At 32.6% G+C, this 13,729-nt stretch overlaps 1 protein-coding gene across 2 annotated transcripts in view; it reads left to right on the forward strand.

Moving 5' to 3' along the window:
* Positions 1 to 13,729, forward strand: part of LOC139766122 (cyclin-L1) — a 73,574-nt gene that overhangs the window by 280 nt on the left and 59,565 nt on the right. The window lies entirely within an intron of this gene.

The raw sequence follows: 13,729 nt of genomic DNA on the forward strand, positions 1-13,729 counted from the left end.
CTGTATTGTGTATCATGACCTGGAGACTTTATCTGTGGCACAGGTCGTGATAAAGTATCTACTTCTGACGCTTTTAGGGAGGTTTAATGTGGCGTTGACGCCAGGTAGGGAATGTGACGGTTAGTGGCCATGGCGGTCCGTGGTCTAGCGCAAGGACGCACCATTCACGCTTCCTGTTGCTTGGTACCCTCTAATTATACAGACTATACACCATGGGTCAAAAGTATGTTTTTGTTGTCCAGACCATACAATGAAAGTCGTATGCCAGCATTTGTGATGAATGAAGCAAGTTGAGTTATAGAGTATTTATATAATGCAGTCGTAAAACAAACGGAAATCTTATTAGATTTGTACTTTTTCCTTGTCTTCCAACAACCTGCATATAGTTGTAAGGTATGCCCCATCATCGAAGGGCCCTGTATGTTGCAGTATCGGCAAGGAGATACTGTATTATGTCTCCTTGAGAGTCAAAGTCTTGGAATGAACTCTGTTATACTGGTGTTGTAAACCTTAATGCTTGTAGGTCGATATTCAGGAAAAATCATCTTGGTCCAATAACTCATAATAGTGGTTATTCGCGTACTAGTCAGGAAAATGGCCTTTAACACTGGTGCTTAGTAGTTGAGATAAGTAGCTCAGATGCTGCTCTCCAGGTAAAGTTTTAGAAGATGCCTAGGAGAAAATAAGGAACGAGTAACATAGTTACTAATAAAATGTTTATGATGAGTATTGTGTACATAAAGTGTAATTGCACATGGAGTACCTCAAACATCATTGGTATTGTGTGCATTAAGTGATCAGAGTTGTAAACTAAGGAGAAATTGTGGGGTATAAGCGCTTCAAATGAACAGTGGAGAGTGTGAGATGTGTATTCGTTTCACTTGTTAAAATCCAGAAAATAGCAAATTAACAGGAAGGACGCCTGTGTTGACTTAGCATCACATATAATGCACTGAATATAGAGTCCCTTAACCACTACCAGGCCCCCCAGACCTTTCTGTAGTTCCCCCGACCACGTGCCCTGGTTCATCCTTTTGTTAGCCACATAGCTCCAATTCGATCATTCCCTTGCATGCTTAACACCTTCCTGTATGTATATGTTTAGCACTGAACACTCAAAGCATCTTTCACTCCATCTCTTCCCTTTTTCCTTGTTCCCTCCACTTTCGGAGTGCGTAGTCTCAGACACCCTCTCGATACGTCAAAATCATCACCTGATTGTACCATATGGGGAGGGAGTTTTATGCTTATAGGACCCATATCTTGAACATTCTCAACTATCATATTTTTTTTAGATTTGAGTGAGAGTTGTGGATTTACCATTTCATTCATTCAAAAGTACTTCTCATCATACACAAGTTTCATCCTTAATTTCATGGTATTCTCCCTGGTTATTTGATATATTTTAGATGCAGGTTATCTTAGTGAGGTCATCTATAAGTGAATTGCTGTTGAGTTTTTTATTTTTAATTCAGTCTAATAACTACTGCCATATTTCAATAACAGTGAAGTTGAATTAATAGAATTGAAAGGTACTTTTGTTTGTATATTTCTATTTCAGTTTCCCCTTGCAAAAATTTTGGGCCCTCTCCACTTTTGGGGTTTGATGAAAACAAAAATTTAACATAACGGTGGTAACAAGACTGCAATTTTCCTTCAGTTTTATGTCTGACTTAACACATTTTCATTAAAAAGGTGCTTACAGCCAAAAGAGACGAATCAACCAACCACCCGATGTTGAGATGGGAGTTCCAAAATGCACTCACATGCTTTTTTAATTTGAGTTGCTTGAAGCAAGAAGTGACGGATCAGTCAACCACCCAGTGTTGAGATTGAAGTTCAGAAATGCCCACCACATGCTTTTTTAATTGGCCTGATGGATTTTCACCCCCAGTATTTCTGACAAATATTTATTCCCCTACCATTTGCCCAGTTACAGAATTGTGTAGTAGATATTTTGGAATTTCAGTATTATCATGTGGTCATTTGATTCGTCACTGGCTTTGAATGCCTCAGTTATTAGTTCTGGATGGGGACTTATTCAGTACTATCTTAGGGTTGTTTGTAGACCCATTCTTGATAAATGTGCTTTTACAGAACTGAATTTCCAATTCAGAAGAACTACATTCATCAAGAATGGGTCTACAATTTACCCTCAGGAAGTATTGAATTAGTCCCCACCAAGAGCTAATAAATGAGGCATTTAAAGCTAGTGGCAAATCAAATGACCACCTAATGTCAATGCTGAACCAAACCAATACAGAAAACATGGTCCTATTCCAGGCCCCTTAAGTCCATCTTTAGCCTCTTTTATTTCTAAAATGGGTACATATCAAACGTAAAATGGTACCATATTCAGGTGACATATTTTACATAATAATTTAGCAGTTGGAATAAAAGTAGTAGTCATAATGCTTATCTCCAAGCTTATGAAGTTAGCTCCTATGTTGTCTGGATCTTGGTATGGTTTTGCTTATTAGTGGGTTTATCTCAGGGACCATTATGTTGCTTGATCTATTAGGAAGCCTCTTCGATGTGGTCTTATCTGGACTACATTTTGAACTTTTGTCTGGCTCAGCACAACATAGTCAAAATATTTGTGTAAGGCACACTGTTCAGGATAGATTACTAATCTTTAGTATATAAATTGATGCTGAAGACATACCGTGGATTCTTTCTCTGTTTGGTACCCCACCTTGTAATGCTTAGGATGAATCTCATTAGTGGCTAATGCAGTCAAAATTATGTTATCAGGATTTGTAAAGTGTGCACTTCGTAAACAACTAATAATTATTATCATTTTTTTTTTAAAAGAACTCCATTCAAATTCTTAATGAGGCTAAACATAATGGAACTTGAAAGGGGTATATTTATAGAGGAAGGGGGAAATATGAAGTGGGAATGCCTTTTTCATCAGGGCTGGATGCACTTGTTCTGATAGATAGTAGAAGGTAAGGAGTTTCAGTAAGGAAAGAAGCATTCATCACAATAGCCCACGCTTGAGTTGCCATTAGCCACACAGGAAGCATAAAACAGCTGTTTGTTGTGTATTGCCTGGTATATCTGTTAGCATAGGCACAGAAGCAGGCAGCTCTTGGGATCAGAAATTAAAAAGGTTAACTGAGCCAGTAGTGCACTATATGAGAAGTGACCATGAGTTTGAATTGTAAGAAGAGACAAATTTGATTGCTTTAACCTTGTTTTTGAACCTTAATGTTTATGGTTGTGTATACAGTGATACAAAAACTAAAATTCAGCTATTGTATTTGTTTAATAATTGTTTATTTTAGACGTATATAAGTATATCTCATGGACGTATATATCTCATATATCTGGGGATAGGGGAGAAAGAATACTTCCCACGTATTCCCTGCATGTCGTAGAAGGCGACTAAAAGGGAAGGGAGCGGGGGGCTGGAAATCCTCCCCTCTCGTTTTTTTTTTTTTTTTTCCAAAAGAAGGAACAGAGAAGAGGTCCAGGTGAGGATATTCCCTCAAAGGCCCAGTCCTCTGTTCTTAACGCTACCTCGCTATCGCGGGAAATAGCGAATAGTATGAAAAAAAAATTATATATAAGTGTATCTCAGATGTTGTTATGCTCCACCTGCAAGAGTGAACAGAAACCTTTTGATGAGGCTCTGTTGTTTGGAGTCAGAAATTCCCAGCCTGTGCAAGAGCCTTTAGAAAGGTCATTGGTAACACCAGGACTCTTTCATAGAAATGTTCATGGGATAATTATAAAACATATATCTGATATCCTTTGGAACTTTAAAGCTCAGTAAAGTAAAGCATGATTTAGAAGGTTATGGAAAATATAGTGTTAGCTAAGTGAATACAGGATGACCAGAACAACTCACTTGAAAAGTTACCCACGTGTTTTAGAGTTGATGGGTCAGATTATAGAGCAACTTACCCTAGCCAAGATTAGGCTTGGGAGGTTGAACTGGACGTTATAAATACAATAAAATCTTGATTCAGTAGACTTCAGATGCAATGGATGCTATCCACCAATACCAAGAAATTAGTCCATTTCAACTGCTTTGTTGTTTGTTGCCATTAGTATTGTGCGGGATGGGGATTACGGTTGGTTAGAACTTAAGGATATGTTGTGTGAGTTTACTGTGTAATGTGGTTGGGTCTGAAGCAAGTGTGTTTAAGTGGATTATTTCACTTGATTCTTTTGTGGATCAGTTTGTCAGAGAGTTTGGATGCTAAAGGCAGAAGTTTACAGTAAAGGTTGTAGTTATCTGTTCAATGCTTAGATTGCAACTGGGGAATAGTTTGATATGTTGTCAGGGCCTGTTGCAGAAGATTCTTTTTAAAGCTCTTTAAGACTCATTAATGGGAATGAAGGGTGGATTAGGAGTTGGTACAGGATTAATTTCATGTGGATTTTTCATGAATCTTTTCAGGGATAAGGTTGGTTTGTGCCTTTTTTATGAGAAGCAGTGGTATTTGTGAAGGGGTCAGAAGTGATTTATGAGCAGGGGGGCTGGATTAGTGCTGTAAGTGTGCATCTTCTTTGGAATGTGTTAGGTTTGGTTGCTGTGGGTTTTGTAATTCCTTGTGGTAAGGATTGCCATTTTTTCTGTGAATGTTCTGATGGTCCTGACAATGAGATAGCTGCCTTGACGTGAAATATTTTAAGTGTGGTTTTACTAATATATAAGAAAGGTAATAATTTTTAAATGTATTTTTTACCTGGCATTCCAAAGAAAATGGAAGTTGTGTTTAACATCGTGCTGCTGCTCCCCCCCCCCAAAAAAAAAAGAGAGAGAGAGAGAGAGAAAGAATTAGATATATGTGTGGTGTTTTTAGCTCTGACAGTATTTCCTGGGCATTTAATTTTGATAAAGTTGTGATTTTATTTGTCAGAAAAAATAGTTTTTATGGTATGTGATGGTAACTATTGAGTTAATATTTCTTGAGAGCTTTCAATTAGATTCAACAATTGATGCTGGGATGATATTTCTTTACAGATATCTTATTAGGATTTTTTTTTTCCATCCTCCTGCGCACAACTCTATCCATAGCCCACGCCTCGCAACCATACAACATTTTTGGGAAAACCACTTTTCCTTTCAAACATACCCATTTTTGCTTTCCGAGAAAAATGTTCTCGACTTCCACAAAATTTTTCAAGGCCCCAAAAATTTTCGCCCCCCCCCCCCCACCCAAAGACCCCTTTCCCTTCCATGGTTCCATCCGCTGCCAATCCACCCCAGTTTATCTAAAACATTTTTCCTTCCCCAGTTTTTTCCATTCAAACTTACCTCCCAATTGACTTAAACCCTCAACCCTACTGTACCTAATCCCTTGCTCTTATTCACTTTTACTCTTAATTTTCCCTTCTTTCACACATTTTAAACCAAACTCAGTCACCCAGCTTCTGCATTTTTCTCACATGAATCCCCACCAGGCTGTTTTAAAACCGGGCAAAACAACAATTTGACTCACTTCCCAAGCTCTCTCATCCCCAACAGACTTCATACTTGCCCCTTTTTCCCAAAACTCTTGCATTTACCTCCCTAAAAAACCCCATCCATAAAAAAATTAAACAACCATGGAGACATCACACACCCCTGCCGCAAACCTACTTTCACTGAAAACCAATCACTTTCCTCCCCTTCCTACAGTACACATCCCAAACATCCTCGATAAAAACTTTTCACTGCTTCTAACAACTTCCCCCAAAAACCATATTTTCTTAAAAAACCTTTCCACAGAGCATCTCTATCAACTCTATCATATTTTTTTCTCCAGATCCATAAATGCTCCCTACAAATCCATTTGCTTTTCTAAGTATTTCTAAACATAAAATTTTTCCCAAAAGCAAACACCTGATCCAAAAGTTTATTAGATGTAAAAACTATGATATGTAGGGGAAAAACCCATTAATGTTTTAAAGAAAAAGAAATTGTCCAAAGGGGGAAAAAAAAAGGGGTTAAAAAAGGAAAAGGGAAAAAAAAGGGGGTTTTTTGGTAAGGGGGGAAAGGGGGGGGCACTTCCAGTTTGGACAAAACTGATGTTTGAAGGTATAGCTAGTGCTCACAGTACTTTATGGGCCTTAAATGTCAATATAGGGAGGGAGTGGATATATTGGAAATTGAATGCTTGAGGTTATTGATGGTGCAAGGAATAACATTGTTAGATGCAAATGTGTTAGAGAGCACAGTTGGATTGTTAGGGCTGACCTGAGTGTTTGAAGTGAAGTAAGTAAGGGTGTGGGGGGAGACAAGAGTCAGAATGATGAAGTCGAGGTTTCAGGGTGTCAGGGGCTGAAAGATAGGGAAAGGGAAAGTATTGGATCAGTGTGTTATATAGGTTGTTTTTGGGGGACACGCCAAGGGTTTTTTGTGGGGGTGGAAAGGGGGTTGGGGGGCAATGCAGGTGGGCTGAACTGTGGCATATGAAGTGGTTGAAGTAAATTCCCAATTAAAGGGGCTGGGTTTGGGTTTGGGTGCTAGATGCTGGCTTTAGTACATTATTCTTGACCCCTTGAGGGTAAATGGGTGCAAAATGGGCTGCTGTTCTTTTTTCTTTTCCCTGTTTCCTTGCTAAAGTGGGAGAAATAGAAATGTGAAAAAAAAGACCATGCTAAGTCACAACTAATTTTCTAACATATTATTTTCATGGTTATTAAGTAAGATGCTATTTCCCCCGAATCCCGAAAAAGGGTTTTCAAAACAAAATTTTTATTAAACCTCCACCCAGACGAGATGATTTTTTTCAACTTTTTCCCCTTTTTAGAGAGATTGGGTTTTGGGTTCCTGAAAAAAAAAAGCAAAAACTTGGGAAAAAACAAGTAAGGTAAAAAAATTAAATTGTTCAAGAGATTTTTTAGTATTTTTATTCATGGGAAATGGGTACATTATGCATTGGGGTTGTGATATTTTGCACATTTTTAGTTCTTGTTTCCTTTTTCAAGCTTATCAAAATTACTCCATTGCTTTGATATACACGAGATTCAAATTTCTGTGCCCATTTTTTGAGTTCACTAAATTATTGTTTATGGCAGATAAGACTTCCATATATTTTACCATTTTTCTCCTGTAATTTTCTTATCAAATAGACAATTAGTTGGTAGTCCATTAGGTAACAACCTACTGAAGAGAACTATGTACAAAAAACGTGTAAACAGTATGATGCATAGTATCATTTGATAGATTATCTTTAGAACGTTTTGAACCAGTTACAACCTGATGCTTTTTTCAACTTTTTTTTGTATATTTTTGGAAAATGTAGATTGTTAATTATTGATTCACACATCAGGTAAGAATCCTCTGAAGGTAATTATTTACAAGAAATGCTTGAAAATTACTTTACACCATCATTTTATTGAGTTTAATGTTTGAAAATTACAGTTCACCATTTTATTGAGTTTAATGTTTGAAAATTACAGTTCACCATTTTATTGAGTTTAATGTTTGAAAATTACAGTTCACCATTTTATTGAGTTTAATGTTTGAAAATTACAGTTCACCATTTTATTGAGTTTAATGTTTGAAAATTACAGTTCACCATTTTATTGAGTTTAATGTTTGAAAATTACAGTTCACCATTTTATTGAGTTTAATGTTTGAAAATTACAGTTCACCATTTTATTGAGTTTAATGTTTGAAAATTACAGTTCACCATTTTATTGAGTTTAATGTTTGAAAATTACAGTTCACCATTTTATTGAGTTTAATGTTTGAAAATTACAGTTCACCATTTTATTGAGTTTAATGTTTGAAAATTACAGTTCACCATTTTATTGAGTTTAATGTTTGAAAATTACAGTTCACCATTTTATTGAGTTTAATGTTTGAAAATTACAGTTCACCATTTTATTGAGTTTAATGTTTGAAAATTACAGTTCACCATTTTATTGAGTTTAATGTTTGAAAATTACAGTTCACCATTTTATTGAGTTTAATGTTTGAAAATTACAGTTCACCATTTTATTGAGTTTAATGTTTGAAAATTACAGTTCACCATTTTATTGAGTTTAATGTTTGAAAATTACAGTTCACCATTTTATTGAGTTTAATGTTTGAAAATTACAGTTCACCATTTTATTGAGTTTAATGTTTGAAAATTACAGTTCACCATTTTATTGAGTTTAATCGAAGGCAGGTGGGAGATAGGTAAGAATTCCATGACTTCTGTGGGACAGAACCCAGAAAAGAGCCCAGATATTCCAGAATATCGCTGTGTCATCCAGATTGCCAAAAATTATGTTCAATGAGATAGTTGAACAATATTTGGTTAAAGATATGAAGTGGTTGAAGTAAATTCCTAAGTAATGGGACTGGTTGGTTGGATGCTAGATGCTGGCTTTAGTACATTATTCTTGACAGCTTGAGGGTAAATGTGTGCAAGTGAGGCTGCTGTTCATTTGCTTTTCATGTTGCCTTGCTAAAGTGGGAGTAGTAGTTTAGTGTGAAAATAAAGACCATGCTAAGTCACAACTAATTTTCTAACATATTATTTTCATGGTTATTAAGTAAGATGCTAGTCCCCAGAATCTGAAAAGGTTATCAAAACAAATTGTTATAATCCTCCACCCAGACGAGATGAGTTTCTCAACTTTTCCTCTTTGAGAGAGATTGTTGTGATTCCTGAAAAAAAATGCTAAAAACTTGGGAAATGAACATGTAAGGTACAAAATTACTTGTTCAAGAGATTTTCTAGTAGTTTTATTCATGGTAAATGGGTACATTATGCATTGGTGTTGTGATATTTTGCACATTTTTAGTTCTTGTTTCCTTTTTCAAGCTTATCAAAATTACTCCATTGCTTTGATATACACGAGATTCAAATTTCTGTGCCCATTTTTTGAGTTCACTAAATTATTGTTTATGGCAGATAAGACTTCCATATATTTTACCATTTTTCTCCTGTAATTTTCTTATCAAATAGACAATTAGTTGGTAGTCCATTAGGTAACAACCTACTGAAGAGAACTATGTACAAAAACGTGTAAACAGTATGATGCATAGTATCATTTGATAGATTATCTTTAGAACGTTTTGAACCAGTTACAACCTGATGCTTTTTTCAACTTTTTTTTGTATATTTTTGGAAAATGTAGATTGTTAATTATTGATTCACACATCAGGTAAGAATCCTCTGAAGGTAATTATTTACAAGAAATGCTTGAAAATTACTTTACACCATCATTTTATTGAGTTTAATGTTTGAAAATTACAGTTCACCATTTTATTGAGTTTAATGTTTGAAAATTACAGTTCACCATTTTATTGAGTTTAATGTTTGAAAATTACAGTTCACCATTTTATTGAGTTTAATGTTTGAAAATTACAGTTCACCATTTTATTGAGTTTAATGTTTGAAAATTACAGTTCACCATTTTATTGAGTTTAATGTTTGAAAATTACAGTTCACCATTTTATTGAGTTTAATGTTTGAAAATTACAGTTCACCATTTTATTGAGTTTAATGTTTGAAAATTACAGTTCACCATTTTATTGAGTTTAATGTTTGAAAATTACAGTTCACCATTTTATTGAGTTTAATGTTTGAAAATTACAGTTCACCATTTTATTGAGTTTAATGTTTGAAAATTACAGTTCACCATTTTATTGAGTTTAATGTTTGAAAATTACAGTTCACCATTTTATTGAGTTTAATGTTTGAAAATTACAGTTCACCATTTTATTGAGTTTAATGTTTGAAAATTACAGTTCACCATTTTATTGAGTTTAATCGAAGGCAGGTGGGAGATAGGTAAGAATTCCATGACTTCTGTGGGACAGAACCCAGAAAAGAGCCCAGATATTCCAGAATATCGCTGTGTCATCCAGATTGCCAAAAATTATGTTCAATGAGATAGTTGAACAATATTTGGTTAAAGATATGAAGTGGTTGAAGTAAATTCCTAAGTAATGGGACTGGTTGGTTGGATGCTAGATGCTGGCTTTAGTACATTATTCTTGACAGCTTGAGGGTAAATGTGTGCAAGTGAGGCTGCTGTTCATTTGCTTTTCATGTTGCCTTGCTAAAGTGGGAGTAGTAGTTTAGTGTGAAAATAAAGACCATGCTAAGTCACAACTAATTTTCTAACATATTATTTTCATGGTTATTAAGTAAGATGCTAGTCCCCAGAATCTGAAAAGGTTATCAAAACAAATTGTTATAATCCTCCACCCAGACGAGATGAGTTTCTCAACTTTTCCTCTTTGAGAGAGATTGTTGTGATTCCTGAAAAAAAATGCTAAAAACTTGGGAAATGAACATGTAAGGTACAAAATTACTTGTTCAAGAGATTTTCTAGTAGTTTTATTCATGGGTAAATGGGTACATTATGCATTGGTGTTGTGATATTTTGCACATTTTTAGTTCTTGTTTCCTTTTTCAAGCTTATCAAAATTACTCCATTGCTTTGATATACACGAGATTCAAATTTCTGTGCCCATTTTTTGAGTTCACTAAATTATTGTTTATGGCAGATAAGACTTCCATATATTTTACCATTTTTCTCCTGTAATTTTCTTATCAAATAGACAATTAGTTGGTAGTCCATTAGGTAACAACCTACTGAAGAGAACTATGTACAAAAACGTGTAAACAGTATGATGCATAGTATCATTTGATAGATTATCTTTAGAACGTTTTGAACCAGTTACAACCTGATGCTTTTTTCAACTTTTTTTTGTATATTTTTGGAAAATGTAGATTGTTAATTATTGATTCACACATCAGGTAAGAATCCTCTGAAGGTAATTATTTACAAGAAATGCTTGAAAATTACTTTACACCATCATTTTATTGAGTTTAATGTTTGAAAATTACAGTTCACCATTTTATTGAGTTTAATGTTTGAAAATTACAGTTCACCATTTTATTGAGTTTAATGTTTGAAAATTACAGTTCACCATTTTATTGAGTTTAATGTTTGAAAATTACAGTTCACCATTTTATTGAGTTTAATGTTTGAAAATTACAGTTCACCATTTTATTGAGTTTAATGTTTGAAAATTACAGTTCACCATTTTATTGAGTTTAATGTTTGAAAATTACAGTTCACCATTTTATTGAGTTTAATGTTTGAAAATTACAGTTCACCATTTTATTGAGTTTAATGTTTGAAAATTACAGTTCACCATTTTATTGAGTTTAATGTTTGAAAATTACAGTTCACCATTTTATTGAGTTTAATGTTTGAAAATTACAGTTCACCATTTTATTGAGTTTAATGTTTGAAAATTACAGTTCACCATTTTATTGAGTTTAATGTTTGAAAATTACAGTTCACCATTTTATTGAGTTTAATGTTTGAAAATTACAGTTCACCATTTTATTGAGTTTAATGTTTGAAAATTACAGTTCACCATTTTATTGAGTTTAATGTTTGAAAATTACAGTTCACCATTTTATTGAGTTTAATGTTTGAAAATTACAGTTCACCATTTTATTGAGTTTAATGTTTGAAAATTACAGTTCACCATTTTATTGAGTTTAATGTTTGAAAATTACAGTTCACCATTTTATTGAGTTTAATGTTTGAAAATTACAGTTCACCATTTTATTGAGTTTAATGTTTGAAAATTACAGTTCACCATTTTATTGAGTTTAATGTTTGAAAATTACAGTTCACCATTTTATTGAGTTTAATGTTTGAAAATTACAGTTCACCATTTTATTGAGTTTAATGTTTGAAAATTACAGTTCACCATTTTATTGAGTTTAATGTTTGAAAATTACAGTTCACCATTTTATTGAGTTTAATGTTTGAAAATTACAGTTCACCATTTTATTGAGTTTAATGTTTGAAAATTACAGTTCACCATTTTATTGAGTTTAATGTTTGAAAATTACAGTTCACCATTTTATTGAGTTTAATGTTTGAAAATTACAGTTCACCATTTTATTGAGTTTAATGTTTGAAAATTACAGTTCACCATTTTATTGAGTTTAATGTTTGAAAATTACAGTTCACCATTTTATTGAGTTTAATGTTTGAAAATTACAGTTCACCATTTTATTGAGTTTAATGTTTGAAAATTACAGTTCACCATTTTATTGAGTTTAATGTTTGAAAATTACAGTTCACCATTTTATTGAGTTTAATGTTTGAAAATTACAGTTCACCATTTTATTGAGTTTAATGTTTGAAAATTACAGTTCACCATTTTATTGAGTTTAATGTTTGAAAATTACAGTTCACCATTTTATTGAGTTTAATGTTTGAAAATTACAGTTCACCATTTTATTGAGTTTAATGTTTGAAAATTACAGTTCACCATTTTATTGAGTTTAATGTTTGAAAATTACAGTTCACCATTTTATTGAGTTTAATGTTTGAAAATTACAGTTCACCATTTTATTGAGTTTAATGTTTGAAAATTACAGTTCACCATTTTATTGAGTTTAATGTTTGAAAATTACAGTTCACCATTTTATTGAGTTTAATGTTTGAAAATTACAGTTCACCATTTTATTGAGTTTAATGTTTGAAAATTACAGTTCACCATTTTATTGAGTTTAATGTTTGAAAATTACAGTTCACCATTTTATTGAGTTTAATGTTTGAAAATTACAGTTCACCATTTTATTGAGTTTAATGTTTGAAAATTACAGTTCACCATTTTATTGAGTTTAATGTTTGAAAATTACAGTTCACCATTTTATTGAGTTTAATGTTTGAAAATTACAGTTCACCATTTTATTGAGTTTAATGTTTGAAAATTACAGTTCACCATTTTATTGAGTTTAATGTTTGAAAATTACAGTTCACCATTTTATTGAGTTTAATGTTTGAAAATTACAGTTCACCATTTTATTGAGTTTAATGTTTGAAAATTACAGTTCACCATTTTATTGAGTTTAATGTTTGAAAATTACAGTTCACCATTTTATTGAGTTTAATGTTTGAAAATTACAGTTCACCATTTTATTGAGTTTAATGTTTGAAAATTACAGTTCACCATTTTATTGAGTTTAATGTTTGAAAATTACAGTTCACCATTTTATTGAGTTTAATGTTTGAAAATTACAGTTCACCATTTTATTGAGTTTAATGTTTGAAAATTACAGTTCACCATTTTATTGAGTTTAATGTTTGAAAATTACAGTTCACCATTTTATTGAGTTTAATGTTTGAAAATTACAGTTCACCATTTTATTGAGTTTAATGTTTGAAAATTACAGTTCACCATTTTATTGAGTTTAATGTTTGAAAATTACAGTTCACCATTTTATTGAGTTTAATGTTTGAAAATTACAGTTCACCATTTTATTGAGTTTAATGTTTGAAAATTACAGTTCACCATTTTATTGAGTTTAATGTTTGAAAATTACAGTTCACCATTTTATTGAGTTTAATGTTTGAAAATTACAGTTCACCATTTTATTGAGTTTAATGTTTGAAAATTACAGTTCACCATTTTATTGAGTTTAATGTTTGAAAATTACAGTTCACCATTTTATTGAGTTTAATGTTTGAAAATTACAGTTCACCATTTTATTGAGTTTAATGTTTGAAAATTACAGTTCACCATTTTATTGAGTTTAATGTTTGAAAATTACAGTTCACCATTTTATTGAGTTTAATGTTTGAAAATTACAGTTCACCATTTTATTGAGTTTAATGTTTGAAAATTACAGTTCACCATTTTATTGAGTTTAATGTTTGAAAATTACAGTTCACCATTTTATTGAGTTTAATGTTTGAAAATTACAGTTCACCATTTTATTGAGTTTAATGTTTGAAAATTACAGTTCAC

This window comes from Panulirus ornatus, chromosome 57, assembly GCF_036320965.1.
Source record: "Panulirus ornatus isolate Po-2019 chromosome 57, ASM3632096v1, whole genome shotgun sequence".
NCBI classification, from domain to species: Eukaryota; Metazoa; Arthropoda; class Malacostraca; order Decapoda; family Palinuridae; genus Panulirus; species Panulirus ornatus.